Source organism: Solanum dulcamara, chromosome 5, assembly GCF_947179165.1.
Source record: "Solanum dulcamara chromosome 5, daSolDulc1.2, whole genome shotgun sequence".
Classification (NCBI taxonomy): domain Eukaryota; kingdom Viridiplantae; phylum Streptophyta; class Magnoliopsida; order Solanales; family Solanaceae; genus Solanum; species Solanum dulcamara.
The window spans coordinates 66,917,898-66,925,591 of NC_077241.1; the positions used below are offsets into that span (position 1 = coordinate 66,917,898).

At 31.4% G+C, this 7,694-nt stretch overlaps 1 non-coding gene across 1 annotated transcript; it reads left to right on the plus strand.

Annotated features, from left to right (window-relative positions):
• The first annotated feature begins 1,811 nt into the window (after positions 1-1,811).
• Positions 1,812-1,884, plus strand: TRNAF-GAA (transfer RNA phenylalanine (anticodon GAA)). The gene has a single exon. It is a non-coding gene; the product is annotated as a tRNA-Phe (tRNA).
• Positions 1,885-7,694: the final 5,810 nt, after the last annotated feature.

A 7,694-nucleotide genomic window follows, 5' to 3' on the forward strand; every position in this document is an offset into this window, starting at 1 on the left:
AATTTTCACGATAGTTTGAAAGAAGTCCAGAACATCGAGCAAGTTAATGAAGGTATTGTTAATTGGTTTATTGTTTATTCTATAACTTGACATTGCTTAGTATAAAATACTGACGTAGTGAAGGCTAAGCACAATTTAATATATAACATTTCAGTGTCTAAAATCTTGAAAATAGTTTATAAGTATTCAATTTTCTTAGAAGACGGGACAAGGAACTAGTATCATATTTTATTAGCGCCTAGTTATTATCTGTAGTTTTACTTTGGATGTTTATTTAGAGCTTGTATGATACTATTCCTTTTAATGATCGCTCTCAATGTTCGTTTTCATTTCTTTCCACTGTTACATGATCCTGGAAGCTGCATTTTTTTTTTTGTTTTCTCCTTTTACCGATCCTATTAATAAAAGGTAATTACACTTAAAAAAAGGGACCAGAAATGCATTAGGATGGCATACTCTTCTGCATTCCAGTTGTCTGGCATCTTTCCTTTGGAGTATTTTGATCCTTTATTTAAAATCATATTCTTTGTTCAATCTATTATCCACTGACAGGGGGCTTGTATTAAAGCATAGGTCCTTTATATGTTCTATTCATTCTTGAAAAACTACATCTTTATGTTCAATAAATCAAATGTACTTGTAGCCTGCAAGTACAACACCAGTCCTCCAATCTCATATCATTTCCACTTGAACATATATTCAGTTTTTTAGAATCTAGTTATATTTTATATTATTTATCCAATATATTAATTTATTCTTTTCTTGTAGAGTATCGAGACTCACCTTTGAGCATTAATTAGCCAGTTTCGTTTACGATGCACTATTTGTGTGAGAATTGATATGTTAATTGATTACACTATTCTTTTACAAAAGTTATAGGCTTCTTCTATAAAGAGTTGTTTTGTACAACTCATTTTCTTTCATAGTTATGAATTGGTTGACATTTATTCTCCTATATTATTTCTGTTAGTAAAAGCTAAATTAATTTTTTGCATATTTACATTGCTTTACTTTCTGCAAGAGAGGCTGATCATTCAAGTATAATCATAAGAAATAAGTAAATAAACTAAGATCGTTATAAGCTCCTTTGAAAACTTTTATACCTCTTCTAGAGCTATATCTGACTCAACTTTTTATTTTGCAGATAAGGAAATAGAACCAGATATGCAGATTGCTTCCAACATTATGTTGCTTGAGTTTAATTGAGAGTTAAAACAATTTCAGTTGTAATAGTCTAGATGATTTAGAGTATACTCAAACTCTAAGGTGGATTTTTGTTTTTGTGACATCTAACATCCCATTTTGTCTAAAATTGTAGTTGCTTAATTTTATGGAAGAAATTATATTAGTTTTTGTTTATGTGTGATCAAGTCAATTGGCAGAACATCTGATTTCATTATGGCTATTTGACATTTTAGTTATATTATTAAGTTAAAACTTTAAACAGTGTTCTGCCTCCATCTTATATGATGATATTTTATACTAGAACTCTTTTTAAGAAGCACTGTTCTGTGCTTTTCATTAGATACTATGAAAAACCCGAGAAACCCAAAAAAATTCGAGAAAAATTGATATCGAAAAACCCGACTTTTATTAGTTTGATTTGGTTTAGAGATTTAATTACCTGACACAAATTATTTGGTTTGATTTGTGAAAAATCCGAATCAACCCGGTTCATGCACACACCCCTAGTTAGTACACAATAATTTTAAATTGGATGACCGGTGCCACATAATTATAGATATTTGATTTAAGATCTAAATCCACCTGATCATAGAAAAATATAGACAAAAACTATAGATTTTATAGTTGCGGGGATAGCTCAGTTGGGAGAGCGTCAGACTGAAGATCTGAAGGTCGCGTGTTCGATCCACGCTCACCGCATTTTTGTTATATTTGTTTTAATTTGACATAATTAGTTCTCTCTTGAAAAGTGATGAAAAACATGACATGGGTAAAATTTATAACTTCTTTTTTAGGATTTTAACTTGTTCAGTTGTTGATTTTGACCTTAAAGACGAATTCATGTGGTTTTAAAATTAATGGTTCAAATTTAATATTCATTAAAAATATAGTAGGGAATATATATATATATATATGCGTGTTTTTTTTCCATGGTTTGGATAAAAATAGAACCAGATTAATTAAATAAATTAATTTTTATTTGGTTTTGATCATAAAAATCGAAGAATAACTGAATAGATAAATTATATACATATTTTTATATAATTATATATACATAATATATTAATTTTTGTGAACAATTTTTTTATGCGAAAGATGCAGTTTTCTAATGAAAAAAAAAGTAAATTATGATGTGTCTTTTATTTGTGCAGCAATATCGGTGACTTATGCATTATTCAATAGGTTTATGTTGTTTAACATATTGGATTAGCTAACAATTTATATAAGTAGGAAGTTGAACGTAACATAATTGAAGTTCATGTGTGAAAATTATAAGATTCAAAATGACGCGAAGACAATTCATTTTTTTGAATGAATTGTTGTCTTTTTTTTCTTTTTCTTTTGACTCAATAGTTTCATTTATTTTTGTGTATGATTAATAATTGAACAATCAAACTGAAATCGATAACAACTAAACCTATAAATATATATTATTTTTGGCTTAGTTTAATTTTAATAATTTTAAAATCAATTAAATTGATTTGATTTTTAATTTTAATCACTAACCAATCCAAATCCAAATCGAACCGTGAACGCATTACAAATGGGTGTCAACAATATTGGATTCAAATGAATGTGTTTCTAAAGGCTTGCCTATTGCCTTTAATCATGAATTTAACCATTCTCTAGGTAAAAAGAATATCACAGTTAATGCCAGCTAATTGATATCATGCATTTATGTCTTTAGGCTAAATAGGAAAATTCTTATAGCTTAAGCAAGTTTACTACTTTACTTATGGATTATTAAAGAATTAGAAATATTCAACACAAAAGTTAAATGTAGTTTAAAACATGCATGGGGCGGTTAGTGTAAATCATGTGAGGTCTAGTGAGAGTCTAGTTATATAAAGCTTAGTAATTTCTAATTTTGATAAAGTATTTAGCAAACTTATCTTTGACCTTTTACCCTTTCAAGATGGAACTTTCCATAATGATGGGGATTAGTCAAAGATATTAATTAGTCTATGCTGGACTTCTAATGGCAATACATTTTGTTCATAAGCAAAAGCTGTCTTTAATTAGACTTATCATGTTCCATGGGATACTCCAATAATTCATATTTATTGATATTATCTACTCATACTATCTCATATTAGGTGAGTCGATTTGACTAATCTTCAAAGCTACATTGATATTTGAGTTAGTAAAATACACTTTTAATTAATTTTTTTAAAGAAAATGCTAAATTTAATTGGGATCAAGTAATATGAAACATTTCTGGTTAGAACATTATCCAGGCCTATAATTCAACACCAGTCATAAGTATCTTTTAAAAGAAAAGATTACCAAATACACTTTTAATTTTTTTTTTTTAAAGAATATGCTAAATACAACTAGAATCAAGTAATATAAAACGTTTCTGATTGAAACATTATCAAGACCTATAATTAGACCACAGTCATAAGTAACTTTTGATAGAAAAGATTACCCTGATAAGTTAAATGAGAGAGGCAGGAAAAGACAAGAATATTGATACATGGCAGATTTGATTATGTTTTTAAAAGAATTTTCTAACAATAAGGAGACACAAAATAGAGATAGGGATTCCTTTTTTAATTATTTTTTTATAGGCACTAATGTGAATAAGCAGTGGACATCAGCTGGATAAAGAAAAATACAGCTTATGGTAAAAAATAATGACTCAAAATTAGAAAATTTAATTACCAAGAAAGTGCAACAAGTAATGGAGGCATCACCTTTAAAAGGAATGGGTCAAAAAGAAGCATTGGAATCTTAAAATGGCATACGTGGAAAGAAAATTCGATGGCATACTAATTTTTTTTTATTTACATTTGAAGAAATGAATTAAAAAAATACACTAATAATAAGAGATCATTTTTTTTATATTTATAATACTCAATATTTTTATTTTGCTTATTATCTATATTATAATTTAGATGTATAATAATTAAAAAAATTCGTCGAAATGGTATCTTGTGACACCAATTGGGACAAGGTATATACACTAGCTAGCCCATACATTATACATAAACTTCAAAGGCACAAAAAGATCAAGAGAGGAAGACTCGAGTGATACGTGCTTCTCCATTCTTATTGTGAATCTTGCGTTTGAGTCCTAAATATGAAATCGTTTCTCATAAAAAACGTTTTCACCCATGAAACTTTCCGACTCGATCCACATTAATTAAGCCTTAAAACAGATGCCTTACAGGGAAGAGAAAATTAAAAAAAATAGTTATGTTGTCTCGCATTTATTACTATCCCTTTATTTATTTTACTTTAAATGGAAAAACAGAATATTGGAGTTATGTAGATCTATTGATTGATTAGAGAGTTAATTGGAGCTATTGTCCACGTTAACAATCAGTTAGTTAGAGTTAGTTATAAGGTTGTTAGAGTTGGTTGTGCAGGTGTATTATCTCAGTGGAAAGATCAAAGTTAGATTTGTTTTCTTCCATAGATTAGTCTATAAATATGCAAATCATAGATTGTAACTTCACTTTTCTAATTCATCTAATACAGAGAAGTTCTCTCTCTCAATCTCTATGCTCCTTCAATGGAGTTTTGATTCTTTAATCAATAGTTTCCACATGGTATCAGAGTAAAGGTTCTACCAACTAGGACCTACAGTCTGTTGATTCATCATCTTCTTCAATTTGTTTTTCAGTTTGATTTCTCATTGCAATGATTTTTGGTTCATCAAAATTCTTGAACAAATTCATCATGGTGGAAGTCAAAGATCTCGAAACCAATTCTGAAGGAAATAACAAAATCAATGTACATAGTCCTTTTTATATTCATCCATCTGATAGCCCGAGTCTTCTTCTAGTTCAGACAGTGTTCGATGGAATAGGTTTCAGATCATGGAGGAGAGATGTATAAAGGTCCCTCTCTGTGAAAAATAAGCTAGGATTCATCAATGGGGAATGTAAGAGGCTTGATCTCAATCCACCCTTATATCGCCAATGTGAGAGATGTGATAATATGGTCACATCCTGGATTTTTAATTCTCTTGGAAAGGAGATTGCAGATAGTGTAGAGTATGTTTGTGATGTTGTGGAATTGTGGAAGGAGTTGGAGGATCGTTATAATCAAACTAATGTGGCTAAACTATATCAAATCTAAAAGAAGATCAATGATCTAAGTCAAGGTGTGCTCGACATTACTGTATATTACACTAGGATGAAGAAATTATGAGAGGAGTTAAGTAATCTAAGTGCCAAAGGTCAATGTAGCTATGTGTACAACTATGGAGGAAAAGAGAATACACATAAAACAGAACAAGATAGACGACTTATTCAGTTTCTCCTGGGACTTAATGAAGTCTATATTGTAATTAGAGGGACTATACTAATGATGAATCCCTTATCATCCATGGCTCAAGAATTTGCTCTGCTAGTAAAGGAGGAGAAATAAAGAGAATTCAAACCAAACAATCAACTATTTGTAGAGGCAAGCTCAATGAATTCTTCCATGCATACTAGCTCGTGAGGATCCTCAAATAGGAAGTAACAGTTTAGGATAAATTACTCTTCCAGCAACAACCATAATGCAGACCAAGACCTTTTTGTGATCATTACAGAATGCCAGGCCACACCAAAGACAAATGTTTCAAGATACATTATTACCCTTAGACTAATGCTCATAATAATGGACAAAATCACAATAGTTACAGTAATCAAAACAGATACAACAATGTTCCAAATCAGAATTCTCATAACAATTCAAACTACAATCAGTTTCACAAGTCTGCAAAAGGAAAGGGAATAACAACTAATGCCTTTGGAATTGACACAAAACACCATACTGGAGACACTGTTGGACCCTGAAACAATAGCCCCAACCTTAATAAAGATAAATATAGTCAACTTTTGACTACAAATGAATCAGTGAATTTTGCTGGTATGATAGCCTGCACCTCATCTATTGATTTTGACAAACTCTCATGTGGTTGTCTCAAGGACAGGACTGACTTGTGAATACTTGATTCTGGAGCTTCACACTATATGACCTTTAGTAGAAACCATCTTTCAGACATCATTATCTTACCATATCCCTTGTTAGTAAAGTTGCCTAATGGATATAATGTTAAAGTAACTGAAGTTGGTACTGTAAAACTTGCTTCTATGATTACATTGTATGGAGTTCTTTTCATTCCTTCTTTCAAGTATAACTTGATTTCAAATAGTTCTTTAGCATTCCAACTCAAATATATTGCTTCATTCTCTGATTCCTCTTATATACTGTAGGGCCCTTCACTGAAGAGGCCTTTGGAGATTGATAAAATGCAAGATGGATTGTATGGCCTGAAACAAGCCAGTGGACAGTAGTATGCCAAGTTATCTGATGCCCTCAAATTCATTGGTTATGCTGCCTCCCTAAATGACTACTCTTTGTTCTACAGAAAGAAGGGGTCTTCTATTATTTTTATAGCTATTTATGTAGATGACATTCTTCTTATAGGCACTGATCTTGTCGAAATTAATCATCTAAAAGGATTCCTCCACCACCAATTCAAGATTAAGGACTTAGGCAAGTTACATTATTTGTTGGGATTAGAGATTCTCTACACTGAAGCAGGAATCCTGATTTCACAAATGAAATTTGTGTTAGATCTCCTCAAAGATTACCATTGCTCTTAGTGTTCTAGTGTTTCATCACCACTTGATGCCACAGTCAAGCTCATGGTAAAAGAAGGGAAACAACTATCGGATCCTAGTTTCTATAGAAAGTTGATTGGCAAACTCAATTTCCGCACTAACACCAGACTCGATATTGCATATGAAGTTCAACATCTTAGCCAATTTATGCAAGATCCCAGAGAATCAAACTTACAGGCTGCCTATCACATGCTTAGGTATCTTAAGAAAGATCCCATACTGTGATTGTTTATGTCTTCCACTGATAACTACAACTTTTTATGACTTTAACTGGGCAGCTTGCCCTGATTTAAGAAAATCTATTTCTGGATATATTGTACTGCTAGGATCTAGTCCTATTAGCTGGAAGTCCATGAAATAAGAGATTATTTCTCTTTCCTCAGCTGAAGCTGAGTACAAATCTTTCAAGAAAGTAGTTGGAGAATTAGTTTGGCTGGACAGGTTACTTGAGGAGCTTACTATTCCTAGAAATGGAACCTTTGATGTCTACTGTGATAGCCAATCAACTTTATAAATCGCCAAGAATTCTGTATTCCATGAAAGAACCAAATATATCAAACTCGATTGTCACTTTGTGAGAGCTAAGCTGTAAGAGGGTCTAATATTTCTACATCATATTGGGACTGGTGATCAATTGACTGATATTCTCACTAAGACACTTACATGCATTAAATACTCTGCAATTTTAAATAAGTTGGCTATGCTAACATCACCTCTAACTTTAGGGGGGAGGGGTATTGGAGTTATGTATATCTATTGATTGATTAGAAAGTTAGTTGGAGCTATTGTCCACGTCAACAATCAGTTAGTTAGAGTTAGTTAGAAGGCTGTTAGAGTTGGTTGTGCAGGTGTATTATCTCAGTGGAAAGATCAGAGTTAGTTAGATTT